The 16,399-nt window shown below is 45.1% G+C and overlaps 1 protein-coding gene and 1 long non-coding RNA gene across 45 annotated transcripts in view; one reads left to right on the top strand and one right to left on the bottom strand.

Moving 5' to 3' along the window:
* The window catches only part of MSI2 (musashi RNA binding protein 2), a 451,660-nt gene that overhangs the window by 310,648 nt on the left and 124,613 nt on the right, over positions 1 to 16,399 (bottom strand). The window lies entirely within an intron of this gene.
* On the top strand, positions 6,676 to 11,207 carry LOC310695620. The gene is made up of 2 exons (XR_014520187.1): positions 6,676 to 7,323; positions 10,889 to 11,207. It is a non-coding gene; the product is annotated as an uncharacterized lncRNA (long non-coding RNA).

Raw genomic sequence — 16,399 nt, 5'->3', positions numbered from 1 at the left:
TAAAGAAGACTGAATGGCAATAGGAGGGTTGTTCTCTCACTGGTGGAGCGTCTGCTTTACATGCAGGGGGTCTTGGGTTCAATTCCTGGCATTGCCAGGAAGTAGTGGGAGAGAGCCCCGCCTGAAATCCTGCAAAACTGCTGTCTGTCAGTGTAGACAACACTAAGATGAACCAATGGTCTGACTCAGCATGAGACCACTTCCTCTGTTCCTGCAGAAACAAGACTTGAGGACTGACACATCACTTTGGCAAAAGGGGATTTCTAAGTGCTTCACTGCAGAATGAGGGGGTGCACCTGCTTGTAACCCAGGTTGCAAAGCTGTGCTCACATTGGTTGTGAAGACTCTACAGCGGCTACCCTTTGAATTATGCATCTACCTTCACACCCTTAGTCACTCGCGGGATAATTATTCCTCCAGGACATGCTGGCAAGGCAAGTGCGTGGGCTGCTAAACTGTGTCGTATTTATCTGCAAAGTTCGTTGAAGGAAAACCACGATGTGCCCTGAAGCAGGTGCAGTTGTAGATACTTCCGAGAATAAATTTAAAACAAAACAAAGCATTTTACCACTGGCAGCAATGTTAGCGAAGTCACTTAAGTAATGCAGCTGGAGTCCGGAGAGAAAATACCTGATAACACTTCACTAAGCAGACTGAACAAAAAAGAGTGTCTAATTTGACAAGAAAGGAACAGAAAAGTTATGTCTTTCAGTTCAGGCCTTGAACAAAGCAGGGAGACATACAACTAAACATACAGAGGACAACTCCCTCAGAACTACATAGCCAATCAGAGGATGCACTACCTTGGCAAAGATCAGACCACTCTTGGGTAGCTGACTTCATAGTTAACAGAATTAACCCTTAGATTAAAAACTAGTTGATGCCAGATATTGCACTTTCAACAAGTAATAACCTGCTGGTATATTTATGTAGGGTTTAACATGCATAATCCTTTGCTGAAAAAACAGAGGAGTTGGCTGTCTGCAAAAAAGTGCCATCAAAGGTATGTGCGGTTTGTTGGTTTGTTTTTTAAAAAAGAATACCATACAAGGTTTACCGCTGAGGTAATATAAACCTCTCCAAACCAATAATGTGTTTCAGCAAGTTCCTAAAAATAATGTATTTTGGCCTTGCAGGTACAGGAATGGCTTCATCTTGTATCATACAGTACAAAATGGATTTACAGTCATACTGAACGAAACAATACAGAACCTGGTAACACTCTCCAAGGAACCATCATTTGAGCATAACTATGTTGAAACATCAAAGACTGAAGAGGCAGGAATGCTTCTGAATACCAGCTGGCAGAAATGGCAGGAGGGGAGAGTGCTGTTGTGCTCAAGTCCTGCTTGCAGGCTCCTTGCAGGCATCTGGTTGGCCACTTTGAGGACAGGATATGCCCCTGGCCTAATCCAGCAGGACTCTTCTTACATCTGCCAGGATGACCCATAATATGCCTTTTCTGAAGGGGAGAGGCAGCTGGCAGTTGGGGTGTTCGTGGCCAGCAGAGGAGTTAACACCTTTTCTGGAAGGCAGGGTCAAAACTATAAAAAACTTTTATTAGCGGCCAGCAAGAAGAGGCGGCCATGGGCACATTTGCAAATCAGAGGTCATGGGTAACACACAAAGACACACACACACACACTGCACACAAAACAAATTTCCCCTACTGGTTATAATACAATGCTTCTTTCAAACCTAATTCTTTTTTAGAGGGGAGAGACCCTGTGTCCAACCCTCTGCAATGGAGTAATCTCAGCTAAAGCAATGGTCATGTGTACCCTCAGCTACCACACTGGCAAACTCTGTGCTAAGCTCTTTGTTTTCACAGGGAGCTGACTTATGCCGAGCGAGACGAATACTATTTACAGTTCCTGGCAGCATCTCTCCAGGGTTTCCAGCAGGGTCTGCCCAACACCTACCCGGAGATGCTCTTGATTGAACCTGAGACCTTCTGCATGCAAAGATGTGCTCTACCACTGACCCATGGCCCTTTCCTTAAATGCAAGTGGCTGGGGTACACACACGCACCTTAGTTACCTACAGAAGGCTGTAAAAGGGAATTGTGTAAAAGGGAATTCTTCAGGAAGAAGAATTCTCAGGCTTCATCCATTTTGGCTAAACAGAGCCTCCATGTTCACAGACAGTGTATCTCTGAAAACAAGGTGCTGAGGGACAAGAGCCTTCCTGGAAGAGGGATGTGTGGACCATTTGTCTGATGCAGCAGTGCTTGTCTTAAGAGTACAGAGAGAAGAGAATTAAGAAGGTGGTGATGGCTTTGTTTTTTGTGCAAAGCAAGGCCAAAATGCCAAGCAGTGCAAGAGACGGTTGCACAGGTGCGCCAAAGTGCAACAGAGAGGACAAACGAAGACAAGCCCCAATCAGGACAAGATCCCTGGGCGCACTCTCCCAAGCAGATAAAGTTCATGCCCGTAATGAACGGTGTCTCCTGTTCTTGCCGCAGGTGCCCCGATGTACTTAGCCCTCCATGGTAGAACTGCCAATCTCGCAGAAGGGGTCAATTATATTACAAGAAGGGGAAGCAACAGAGACAGGCCCATGTCCTGACTTTCAATCCTGCCCTAAATTAACTTTTAATACGGAACAGAATGTCACATTCACTTCTCTCCATAGTCTAAAAATTTCTCCTTTATGCTGCAGCAATAAAGGGGAGTATTTAAAAATTAAACAGAGCTTAGGGAGGAGGGGGAGGGAAGCATGCAGGAATATATTTCATTTCCACATGACTAGGCATTTTAACATCCAAAGAGGAAAGAGAGGTGCTCTCAGAGTAGCAAGCAAGGAGATGAAGGTGTTAAATACAGGGGAGGGTATTTTACAGTGGAATGAATACGCATTTCAGTTTAGTGAATTGTCAGGCTCCCAAAGTCCAAAATGCCTAAAATTTGACAAGGAAGACCCAGCCTCCAATGTGAGGAGTAAAATAATTCAAGTTAACTGTATCCAATGTGAAAATCCCTTAGCGGTCTGCTTACTCCGCCAGCAAAATGGTTTGCGCTAGTGAAATGTTGTCAACTTTGTGCAACCTGCTGCACAATGAATTTCCACTAGTGCAACTGTAGCATTGGGTTACTCTGTTGCACAGCACTGCACATCTGCTGGCACACGAGCCCTTGCACCAACCAAGGCAGAACGCCAGATGCAGACGGTCTATTCATTCATCATGTCAAAGTATAAAAGGCGGTGGTTGCATGTCACAGTAAACCACAATTAACGGTTTACCGTGCATGCACAGAAGGCTCCTACTTGAATGCATCCGTCTTACCCTCAGGAGCAACAACCCACAGAGCCCTGTTTACTGTTACATCTCAACTGGGGATTGTGGTTTGTCTCACTCCAAACAAATCCTAACATGAAGCCAAAGTTTGTTCTTCGCTTCACATCAAACTTAGCCAAAGTCTAGACTTGTGATATGCATGTTCAAATCCTCTTTCAGTCTTTTTAATCTAAAATTAAAAATTAAAAAATCACTAAGGCTGCAATCCTATGCACACTTACTTAGGAGCACAGTGGGACTTACTTTCTGTGTAAACCCATACAGGAATATATTGTAAGAGGCGCTGGGCAACCTAGACTCATGCTCTGTTCTTCATCTGTAAAACAGGAAGAATAACAACCCAGAGCTATTACATGGACCATGAAAGATGAGAGGTTGCATCCAAAGAAGTTCAGAGTAGACTCACTGAAATCAATGGACCTAACTTAGTCATGTTTATTAATTTCAGTGAGTCTACTCTGAGTATGACTAACATTTGATGCAACCCAAAGAGTACTGAACTGAAGAAGTTTTGGAAACCTTGATCTAGACTAACTGCTCGAGACTTTCTCCAGGGTTTCAGACAAATGTCTTTTCCAGCAGTACCTGGAGATACCAGGAACCTGGGAGTTTCTTCATACAGAATACAGTGGTGCCCCGCAAGACGAATGCCTCGCAAGACGGAAAACTCGCTAGACGAAAGAGTTTTCCGTTTTGGAGGTGCTTCGCTAGACGAATTTCCTACGGGCTTGCTTCGCAAGACAACAATGTCTTGCGAGTTCCTGCGGGTTTTTTCCTCCCCCCCTTTTTCTAAGCCGCTAAGCCGCTTATCAGCTGATCCGATCAGCCGATAAGCCGCTAAAAGCCACTAATAGCGCTAATCCGCTAATCTGTCAATGGGCTTTCTTCGCAAGACGAAAAAACCGCTAGATGAAGAGAATCACAGAATGGATTCTTTTCGTCTTGCGAGGTACCACTGTAGGTGCTCCACCACTAAGCTGCGACCTAGGTCTACCGAGTCTGTTATGGACCTGGACCTGTCATGAAAAAAGTGGCCAAGAAGCCACATTAGAAGATGGAGACAGAGATGCTCCACCACCTTTCACTCACCGTTTCAAGAGGCCCTCTGGAACAAGCGGTTGTGGATAAGGTTCTCTAACTCCTTTATTTTTCAAAGATTGTGAGGCGAGGCTGCAGGCCCTGTGAAGCTGCTTGCCTTTCCACCCTCACCACCTGCTGAGGATTAAGCCCAGGTGCATTGCAAGTGGCTCTGAAGGAAAGGAAGCAGCAGGGAGGCGTTCTCTGCTTTGCAAGCCACAGACAAAGAAGGGGTGTGGGGAGAGGAAAGAAGCAGAAACCTATTTCTATAGAAGGCTTGGAGTAGTGGGGTTAACGGTTTGTCATGATATAAAATTACGCATGGCATGCAGAAAGAGGATAGAGGAGAGTTTTTCTCTCATACCACTAGAACTTGTGCACATCTAACAAAGCCGAAGAATTGATGCTTTTGAATGATGCTGCTGGAGGAGACTCTTGAGAGTCCCATGGACTGCAAGAAGATCAAACCTCTCCATTCTGAAGGAAATCCGCCCTGAGTGCTCACTGGAAGGACAGATCCTGAAGCTGAGGCTCCAATACTTTGCCCACCTCACGAGAAGAGAAGACTCCCTGGAAAAGACCCTGATGTTGGGAAAGATGGAGGGCACAAGGAGAAGGGGACGACAGAGGACGAGATGGTTGGATCGTGTTCTCGAAGCTACCAGCATGAGTTTGACTAAACTGTGGGAGGCAGTGGAAGACAGGAGTGCCTGGCGTGCTCTGGTCCAGGGGGTCACAAGGAGTCGGACACAACTAAACGACTAAACAACAACAAACAAAGCTGAATACTGGAAGATTCAGGACAGATGAAAACTTATTCAGGCAGTGCGCAAGTTTATTTTGGAAGTCCCTCCGACAGGAGGCAGGGATGGCCACCAAGTTGGATGTCTTCAAAAGATGTTTTGGACAAAATCATGGAGGGCAAGGCTATCAACGGCTACTAGCAAAACCAAGAGAGAGTTCTCAGGAGTGCCACAAACAGCCCAACACATTTCGGAGAATCCTTAGGAGCATCCTTAGAAGTAAATCTTAGCTCATTCATCTTTTTCTTACTGAATCAAACTTTTGGACGCAGTATGTTCCTGAATGCCAGTTGCTGGAAAATATAACTGGGAAGAGTGCTCTGGCGCTTGGGGTCCGCTTGCAGGTTTTCCACAGGCATCAGGTTGGCTACCGCGAGAACAGGATGCGGTACTACATGGGCAACTGGTCAGATCCAGCAAACTCTTCTTATTTTGTCTCGAAGCTGGAAAGGTGACGTTGCCTTTTATCCTATCATATAAGCAGAGGCTCTTAGACCAAATTGCCATTTTGACAGCGTCAGTTCTAACACAGGTCTCCTGATCACTATACCATTTGAGTAGCACTCATCTTTAGGCGTAAACAAACATAAGTTGAGGCTATCATAGGAACATAGGAAGCTGCCTTACACCAAGTCAGAATGCAAGTATCTAGCTCAAAACTGTCTACACTGACTGGCAGCAGCACTCCAGGTTTTCAGGCAGGGAATCTTTCCCAGCCCAGCCTGGAAATGCCAGGGATTGAGCCTGGGACCTTCTGCACGCAAACCAGATGTACCACCATTGAGCTCTATTCTGAAACCTCCCTCGACAGACTCTATTTCATCAGGCCACCTGGGCATCACGGATTCACTAGCATAGCTCTCAAACCAACACTGCATCTTCCACGGTTGTCAGCCGTGAAACCCTCCTCAATGCTCTCAACCCTGAATTTTCCAAACCCATGTTCAAAAACACAATAAAAGTGAACGAAGCTTTTTTTTTTGCAAATGTCTGTCCTGGGAAGGTGGCAGCATTAATAATGACCCTTTTGTACAACTCAAACACATCTGCTGCCATCACTGCAGAGTCCAAATTTAATCTGACAAGCTCTTCTCCTTCCTTTGGCACAGCCTGATTTTATTTTTAATGTCTCTTCCTTAACGGTCCATATTACAAGGAGGAGTTTTACAGGAGGGCACACTCACTTTCAAAGTTAAAGGAAGGACAGCAGGGAGTCAGGTCCAAACTAGAACATCTTGATTTTTTTAAAAGCCATAATACATGGGCCATTTATTATCTATCCTATCCCACCGGCCTCTGAGAAGTTGAAATCAATTTCATTCATTTTCATTAAAAAAAACAACAACCAACTAGCCGATTTGCCTAAACCACCATCCTTTTAAGTGAACAGGAGTCCACAAACAAAAATAAAAACAGGTGTTCGCAAAAAGCAAAAAATACAAAAGCAAACCACCAACATGCCCGGTTACTTGTGGTTTCCACAATATGGAGGTGTGCCTTTGAAAAATAACTTCAGCTAACTAAAAAGCAGCACTCAACGGTGCTTTATCTGGGACACAGAACAAGTGCTAGTAAACATGACTCAGCCTTTTAAAGACCCACGCAGATCTGGAGAGTTTAAAAGCAGCGGAGGTAGTAAAGGAAATAGTGTCAGAAAAGACCTCACACATCCATCCAGTTTGGCCTTTTGCTCTGACAAAGGGGTGGGCTCAGATCAAGACCTGGCCTACCATCTGCAGGCCATTTTCAACAGGCAGGAGAGGCCACCCAACTGTCAATCACCGGACATCATGATGACATCAGGAGACAAATTCAAAGCCCGCCCTGACAGTGCTGAGCAGCAAACTGGGACTGGAGCCATTGGCGAGCCTCCACTTCCTATGAAACTTCTCGCGAGAACCAACATTTTTCCAGACACCTTCATCCATGCCAGTTGTTGGGAATCACAGGCGGGGAGAGTGATGTTGTGCTCAAGTCCTGCTTGTGGGCTTCCCAACCGTGATCGAAATTCCCCGGGTACTGGGTGAGTTTTGCTACTGGCATGGGTCCAACTGCGACTGCGCAGTTTTCTGGGCACCAGGTTGGCAACTGACATCTCCATCGAGCCAGCTGATTCGCACGCGGTCCATCATCACATCAAGGAAAGTAAGTGCAGGGCAAAGGACAGATAAAATGGGCTGTGCTGGAACCTTTCCACAGGCCACCCCAATGGAGCTAACAAGACACAGTTCAAAAACCTCTGCCTTAGCCCATGGTTAATACCATTTCCACTTCCACTCTGTGTGTGTTTCTCCTTCTTGCATACTGGGGCAAGTGAATTGTTGTAAGAGCAAGCTACAATTGAGCAATGTAGCAGAGATCATAGAATTCACAGACATGCCATTGTGGCGACCATAACCTAGGACTAGGGTCAGCAAACGGCGAGGCTTCCTATCAAAGCCCAGCCCCCTTCCTCCACAGGGCGGAGAGAAGTCAGGAAGAAGGAGAGAGGAGACACCACAGCAGGGAGGGAGGGAGCTGTTCGCGGGCCAGATCCAGAGGGCAATTGGGCTGGATCCGGCCCACAGGCCTTAGTTTGCCGAACCCTGACCTAGCTTATATGTCTGAGTTTCTAACACTGCCCATAGGCATCTTGTTGGCCATTGTGAGAATAGAATGCTGGACGAGATGGACCTTTGGCCTGAGAGGGTAGATTCTTGATTGTTCCTTTGCAGCCACATCTTTACTCTCGCCACATCTGACACCACATCAGATGTGGGACAGGTGGGTGTGATTTGGAGGAAACTACATCCCTGGCATAATTAGCTGAGAGGGTCGGGGCTTTCCCCACTGCTGCTCTCAAGCAGAACACCGTCTACTGAAGGAACCCCAGTCAAATGCATGCCTATGCCCTCAGAGAAACCTCTAAACAAGGTTACCTAACCACTCCTGAGGCAAGACAGTCCACCTGTTCTGAAGGTGGAGCTACTCCTACTGTTTAAACATTGAGATCTACTTTAAAGTTTCAGATCCCTTATGGGCCTTGAGCTCTCCAGGGTTAAGGAAAGAGGTATTTCCCATTATGTGTTAGCAAATCCTTTTAAACTGGGGAGGGGCCAGGGATTGAACCTGGAAACTTATGGCTCCAAAGCATGCAGTAAATGCAGCTCTGGTTGATACTCTGATATGCTACCAGGCAGGCTGGTGGAAAATTGAAGCTTCTCTCCACCGTAGAGATGGGAAAACCCAAATCTTCAACTTCCTGCATCTTGGTTTGCTTGTAGCAGCAGCAGCATTTCAATATTAAACACAGAAAAATCAATTACAGTACAAAAATAATTCTACAAACAGAAAGCCCCATTACAATTGGCAACTGCAACAAAAAAATAGTGTCTCACTATGCCTGCTTGGAGGGTGGTAATTGTTAACTAAGGCTAATGTTCTATGCTCACATAATTCACCTATTTGTAAAGACTTTAGGCAAAGGTTTGCCATTTTCAGATTTGTTTGTTAAAGTTATGGAGTTCCACCAATCTGCTGAAAACTTCTTCTTCTCCTGACCTCTCGCCATATGCAAACTCTGCACTGTTTTCTCAGTGAGAGCTAATTCTCAGACGTTTTAGAACATCTTGGTTTGTTACTGACCCCAATGAAGACACCAATTAGCTCAAATCCAGCAGATTTGTCAACATCCAATTTCAGGAAAGGATGCACAACATACAGCTACAACACTAAAACAAGACAAAGTGACCACAGGCTCAAGGCCTGCTTCAAAATGCTTGTTTAAACGACATTGTGAACAACAAACAACTGGTCAACCATGTGTTTAGTTCCTGAGCAAAGTGGCCTTTGCAATCTTCTCTTTGTTCTAAGGAGGTTCTTCCAAGAAATCAGCCTCAAGATAAAGATTCTTCAGTGGTTTCAAACATTCTCCATTTTTTACAACAAAAAGGCTCTTGAGAAGCAAGCAGGTCTTGCTCAGAGCAGCCGTCTTAGCCTGCCATTCTTTGTTCCACCTATTGGCATATTAAAGTCAGCTGCCTTCAACTGCTAGGTGAGAGCTGTACACAGACCTAAGCTACCAGCCCCACCTTCAACCAGCTGAAATTGGGCATCGGAAATTATCATTCTGTGTATTCCCTGCATTCAAAAGGGGACTCTCTGGTGTGCAATTACTGCAGCAGAATTGTATTCTGTTCATCTAGGATTCAACTGAGTCCGAGGGTTTATTTTCCATTAAAGGTGGGAAATTTAGACAACTGTGTGATCGCCAATTGCAATTACCGTTGGCAACTGTTCTTATCTCACATGCATTTGAACTTTTGAGAATATCAGACTATATACCCTCTTGCATTTTCGGGTGGGGGAAGTATTATGCAAATATCATTATGCAACTAGAAAGGTTTATCAAAAAAGAAATAGAGAAATTAAACATATTAAAAATGCAGACATTAAGACTGCTAAGAGAAATTAAGAAAGTTAATTTAAAAAATTCAACAAGCAGTAACAATAAATAAAAATTATTCTAAATTAAGTTTAACCTTGCAGTATTAAGTCCTGGTATTCATTATATGAATTGCTACAGCAGACCATGCTTAATTTAATTTTGTGGTAGACTTTTGATAAGCAGTGATTTTAAAAACAAGTGCAGGTATCTTCCCCCTTTGTGAGAGTGCTTTTGTTGTGGTTGCACCTTTCAGCATCTAGCAAAAATTACTGCTTCTGCCATAATGAAATACTGCCTAACACTAATTTTCAGAAATAACATTTTTGGGTTGATTGGTCATTGGACATTAAGCATTTCTTAAATACTAGTAGCTTTGGTATCTTGTACCTATTGCATGCACTGTGGTTTTTTATTTGTTTTTCTGTTGTTTTATTAAGACATTTCTATACTGTCCTTTCTCAAAAGGCCACAGGGTGCTTTACAACACAAAAACAACATGACAATACAAGAACATTAAAGCAATTATTTCAATAAAACTCCTAATAAAAGCAGCTGCAACAAAAGTATTCACAAATTGCTACTGTCCCTGTTCCCTCGATATTAAATTTATATCCCGCCCTTCCTCCCAAAGGAGCCCAGAGCAGCAACCAACAAGTGATAAAACAATAAAAATGTCTTTAAAACAATTCCAGTATAGATGCAGACGGGGAAAGATTTCCACTTAAAAGCCTTGTAGGAAAACAGAGGTCTTCAGTAGGCAATAGACAGGCAGCAGAGACAGCCGGTCTAATATTCACAGGGAGGGAATTCCAGTGGTCCAGTTCCAAGACACTAAAGGCCAATTGCTATATTGTGTAGAATGGACCTCCTGATAAAACGGCATCTACAGGCAGTGGCATAGCATAGATTGCTAGTGCCCGGGACAAGGAAAGTATGGCGCTCCTTAACCAGCACCTCCATGTGGCGCTGCCGCCACCACTGTGCGCAGCTGCAGAGCAGCCGCGGGACATGCATGTGCCCCTCCTTGGGCTGGGGTGCAGCCACCACCACTCCCTTCAGGCATTGACCTGAGCCAGACTTCCTTTGCTTCAACATGGTGGCTGTATTGTGGGCATCAAAACCATGCCCTGGGAACTGATCGCATCTCATGTTCAGGTTTCTGCCACAAACAAGGAATGTTACCTTGCTAGGACCCGGTTCCATAACACCTCGTTTCAAAACCATTAGTAGAGTGGAAGCACAGAATCCGACACATCATCAATTACGTTTTTTATTGAACACAAGGTGACCAGGGAGAGATGCCAAGGGGACAGATGTCATTCACAGGAGTCATCTACAATCACCCAGAGGATTAAAAAAAATAAAAAATTAGAGGGAGAAGAAACCAGGAACCTCTCAACCTCCCACAGTGGTGGCAGCTGTGTCCAAAGGCTGCGGAACCCCACTGCTTTTTCAGCCACTGCCAAAGAGGGCCCTCACTTCATCCTGAAACAGAGGGCGGTGTTGCAGTGGGACGTCCTCCCTCGCCAAAGAATAAAAGCCGCTTGCTTGCTGTGTCAACCAATTAAGTTTAGAGACGTGGGCAATAAATATTTAAAGAGGACCCCTTTCTTCCGGAGCCACAGGCTGTCTGAATCTACTTTCCGCTCCTCATGCTTTCCTGATAGAACCTCCCAGCGGCTGCAGGCGAGGTTTAAACAGTTGTGGAAGATCAATAGGATCGGAAGCCCAGCCCTGCCTTGTCCTGCTGTTTCTTATAAACTAGAGCAGCAAGATGAAGATGGTGGGGGGCAGGAGAAGCAGGGGAAACCCGTTAACCTTTTCTGCTAGATATTTTTAAAGTGTTTTATAGCCCCTTATTTTCTCTCTCTCCAAGATCTCTTGCTGGTCTTTTCCAAGAGCCTCATTCCAACAACTTTGCTGAAAGGCCAGCTCCAAAAGGCACTCCCTACCACTGAACTGTTTCCATAGATCATTATAAGAAATACTATCTAAGAACTGGTGCCTGTGTTGGCTGCTGCTGCTTTTCCTCTTCCCTCCCTGTACCTTTGCCTTGTGTGTTGTGTATTTTAAATTGTAAGCCTGTAGGCAGGGACTGCCATGTTTTAATTGACTGCATATGTAAGCCACTCTGGGAGCCGTTTGGGCTGAAAAGCAGGGTACAAAGGCTCTATATAAATAAATGAGTCTCCATTTAGCACAAAGCCCATGTAATGATGGCTAAGGTCTGAGCTGCTTCCAACATGGCACTGCGTATTGGCAATTCTTAACACAATGCAGTTGCTGCCTGCTCACAAGTACCTCTGCACCTTGAAGCAATGGCCTAATCTCACTCAGTTATTGCTCTCAATGGTATTTAACATAATAGCGTTGACCACGATGAGCTTATTTGAAATTATCGTGGAGATGGTTGGCACTTCAGTAGGATCTCCGCAGCAATTCGCCATTAATTACTGCACTGTTATTTTTAAGTGTTAGCCATAAACCAGGCTGCTGCTACATTTGCATTCAGAAGACACAAAAAAGAAAGAAAAAGATGTAGGGAGGTAAATGAGAAATAAATTAGAACAGAAGCTAAGTGCTGCTTCTAACTTTAATATTCCCCAATTAGTTTATGATCTGGAGGTAAAGCGTTTAACCTCGAGGTCACGATCCCCCCTCCCTCTCCTCCCCCCATCCCCTGCAAGGGCTATGAATATATTTTCTCTAATTTCTTACACTTTCATTTAAAAGGAAATACCAAGATGGGAAAATATGGCCTCCGGGATCCATGAAGCTAGCTATTACCATTTCGCAGTCAGTGTAGAGAGTTTGGATGCCATGTCTTCCCAGGGCCACCCCAGAGACAGGAGTTAATAGCCCAATATTTATGTTGGGTTGAATGTGAGGAGAGATTTGAGGTGACTCTCGGTCTTGTGCCCAGTTGTGCAGTGCCTCTCCAGATAAAGGGGAGATCCGGCATACAGACAGCCAAGGCATCTATCTACCTATTTCAGATACTGTTCTGTCTTCTTCTCCTTTCATCACTTGCCATGATGGAGGCTATGTTCTTCCTCTACAGAGGTAGCAACGCTTTTGAATACCAGTTGCTGGAAACCACAGGAGGGGAGAGGGCTATTTTGCTCGGGTCTTGCTTGAAGGTTTCCCCCAGTCATCTGGAGGGCCACTGCGAGAACATGATGCTGGATTAGATTGGCCAGTGACCGGATGCAGCAGGCTCTTGCATTTTTCCCATGGAGTGAGCATATAGGAGGTGAATATAAAATTGTCTAATAATGTCCAAGCTATACAAGGTAAATCAAAACCAGAAAATCCCTTATGCAGTTTGGTATCCTTTTTATTTTGTATATACCATTAGATCGGGCACTATGAAACACCCTCCAACAGAACTACAAAATGACCTAGATTATAATTTCACTTTCCCAGTAAGATGACGATTTCTGGTCTTCCTTTAAATTGGGATCTTCTGCTAACCTCTAAGTTAGATTACCACAACAGAAACATCAGCTGGTGCAAAATTCAGTGGCCAGGTCGCTCACCGGAACAAGACGGTTTGAGCATATTACACCAATCCTGGCCTAACTGTGCTGGGTGCCAATTAGCTTCCAGGCCCAATTCAAAGTGGTGGTTTTTACCTATAAAGCCTTAAACGGCTCAGGACCACAATATCTCAAGGACCCTCTCTATCCATATGAACTGACCCAGACCCTCTGATTATCATCTGAGGCCCTCCTTCATGTGCCTCCTCCATGTGAAGTCTGGAGGGTAGCAACACGAGAACAGGCCTTTTCTGTGGTGGCTCCCTGCTTGTAGAATGCTCTCCCCAGGGAGTCTTACCTGTTGCTTTCATTACATATATTTAGGCTTACGGTGGATTGTTCTTTTTACCATTCATTAACTGCCCTTCAGCCTAAGGTCTCGGGACAGGTTATTACAACCAAAATGCAGCGTTGATACCAAAACACGACATTACACAATATTTAAAACAGTTTAAATCAGCTTAAAATTACAGAAATAAAGGGGGGAAACAAGAATGGGGGGCGGGGAAAACGAGTCATCAACACACCAGGAAAACTGAGATGTTTGCAATGCATATGAAAAGAAAAGGCAACAGAGAGAGAAGGCATAAAAAGGCATTTAAAACAATTAGACCGTTAAAGCACAGGTCACAGCAGTATCCTTACATGGGAGAGAGAGCAAGCCAAGTAGCTCTGAAGCAACTAACAGCCAGCTTTAGAGCAACTAGAGGCCCCCAGTGAACAACAAACTGGTCATTAACAACAGGTTTGGAGGAGGATTACAGTCTTAACAGCTATCATCAGAATAGGTGTACTGCTTAGAAGCTAAGCAGTTCCATATGGTTAATTTACAATTTCAGGACCAAACCTGGATAGCTTCTAAATAAGCAAGGCTCTGGAGGAAAAGGGAATCTGGAGCGGGGGCAGATTGTGTACAATTGTTCATTCGAACAAACATTCAAAACCAGACTCATGCCATGTGCCCTGCGACTTGCAGAAAGGGGCCTGCATTTTACACGAACTCTTGGCGCACACAACTATGTCAGCTTCTGTATTGTGCTCACCCCACAATTCAAGTGCTATCAACACAGGAGCCGGTTCCAGGGAGTTGTGGCTGTGCTCCCATAAGAACCTAAGAAGAGCCTGCTGGACCCATCGAGTCCAGCATCCTGTTCCCATTGTGGTCACCCAGATGCCTGTAGGAAACCCGTATGCAGGATCCGAGCACAAGAGCCCTCTCCTCTCCTGCAGTTTCCTGCAACTGGTATTCGGAAGCATTACTCTCTGAAGAGGAAGAGCATAGCACCCATTGTGGTGGGTAGCCACTGGCAGCCATGAATTTGTCCAACTCTCTTTTGGAGTCATCCAGATTGAGGGTCGTCGCTGCCCCCACCCCACCCCACCCCGGTGTGGGAGTGGATTTCATTGTTTTATCTATGCACTGTGTGAAGAGGTACTTCCTTTTATTTGTCCTGAATCTTCCAGCAGTCAAACTTCATTGGATGTCCAAGAGAGGAAGGAGAGAGGAAGAAAATCTCCAGCAGGAGGGCAGGGTGCTCTGGTGCTCAGGCCCTGCCTGCTGGCTTCCCATAAGCATCTGGTTAGCCACTGTGAGAACAGGAAGCTGGACTAGATGGGCCATTGGCCTGATGCACCTGGGCTCTCCTTACATTTTTTAAAACATGGGTTTAGGACTCTGGGTGCCTGTCTGCTGTATCCCACTTTAAAGGAATTGAAACCTGCAGCTTGGCTGGAGGCGCGAGCCCACAAAGGAGAGTCCTAAGGCTCCAGCAATGGGTGGGAAGGCATGGGGCAAGCCATCCATCAGCTGTCCACCTTAGTAGGTAAGGCCCATGTGGTTGCGGCATTTAGGATACCTCCCCGCAACGGCAAAAGCAGCGGCTCAGGGAATGGACAGCTCCAATGAGGCTTACTATTATAAAGGTTCCTAGAACCACACTGAATCCCCACATTATTGCCATAAAGGAGTGCAAATGGCACTGTGGCTCAAACATGACCTTCAGTTCTTGCACATTAGCCATCGCGGCAGGCAACACAAGGGCTAGGGTTAGACCAGGTTCTTCCCTTGGGGAGGGGGGTGCAGTGCTCAGGTGTGCTCCATGGTCGTGCGAGGGGGTCAAGGCAAAGCCTCTCTCTTTCTCCTTCCCTCCTGCCCTATTATAGCATGGCTGGCCTTTAAGCTAGTTCTTAATTAAAACAAAATCTTGGAAGGAAAAAAAAGGGGGGGGACACACGGGCAGACGGGGAAATCTTCAGAAATAATTGGATCACACAGCAACACTTTATTAAGTTCTTAGCCTAATCCTGTAAATTTAATGATCAACATTTAAGTTGGAATAATTCATCCGCTTTACGCACACACACACATATATCAACTCATAATTGTGCAGTTACAGGTTCCAGCTAGTGGGATTGCACTTCAAAAAGGACTTTAGCAGCTCATTGACATCACCGAGGCAATTTTTAAAAAGAGCTTAATGTTTCATTTTTTGTACAGACCTCTAATAGCTGAGGCATAGTTCCCCCACCCCCATTCCTGAATACTGTGTGTGTGTGTGTGTGTGTGTGTGTGTGTATATGTGTGTGTGTGTGTGTGTATATGTATGTATGTATGTGTGTGTGTGTGTGTGTGTGTATATATATATATATGCTTTCGTAGATTTTCACGGGTACAGGAATGCAGGTTTTGGTGTCTTCGGGTGTCTTCCCGTGTAAGAGTTGGGGTGTCTAGGCGACGTTTCGACACCTGAAGATGACGAGTGAGACCTCGTCGAAACGTCGCCTAGACACCCCAACTCTTACACGGGAAGACACCCGAAGACACCAAAACCTGCATATATATATATATATATATATGCAGGTTTTGGTGTCTTCGGGTGTCTTCCCGTGTAAGAGTTGGGGTGTCTAGGCGACGTTTCGACGAGGTCTCACTCGTCATCTTCAGGCTGGTGCTTACGGCTTCTTGTTACTGGAACAGAGCAGGATCTCAGTGTTTGAGTTCCTATAAATACTGTTGAGGGGGTGTGGTGTATTCTGGGCAGAGAGGAAGTTCCCAGGATAGTGTGACTTTTCTTCTTTTGTTCCTTAATTACTTGAGGGATATCTTGAGTGATTTCTTGAGTGATATTCTGAGTACCACTTAGGAGGGTCATTAAGAGTGGATTAGTTGCTAAAGCTTTCGTGTCTTGACCTCTTGAGCTTGTGAAGAGTTTTTCTGAGAAGATGGCTGTACTGCACTTAGTTGTGCTCTGGCTTG

This window comes from Podarcis liolepis, assembly GCF_965112155.1.
Source record: "Podarcis liolepis genome assembly, chromosome: 16".
NCBI lineage: Eukaryota > Metazoa > Chordata > Lepidosauria > Squamata > Lacertidae > Podarcis > Podarcis liolepis.
The sequence above is the reverse complement of the archived record's forward strand: the minus strand, read 5'-3'. Positions and strand labels throughout refer to the sequence as shown.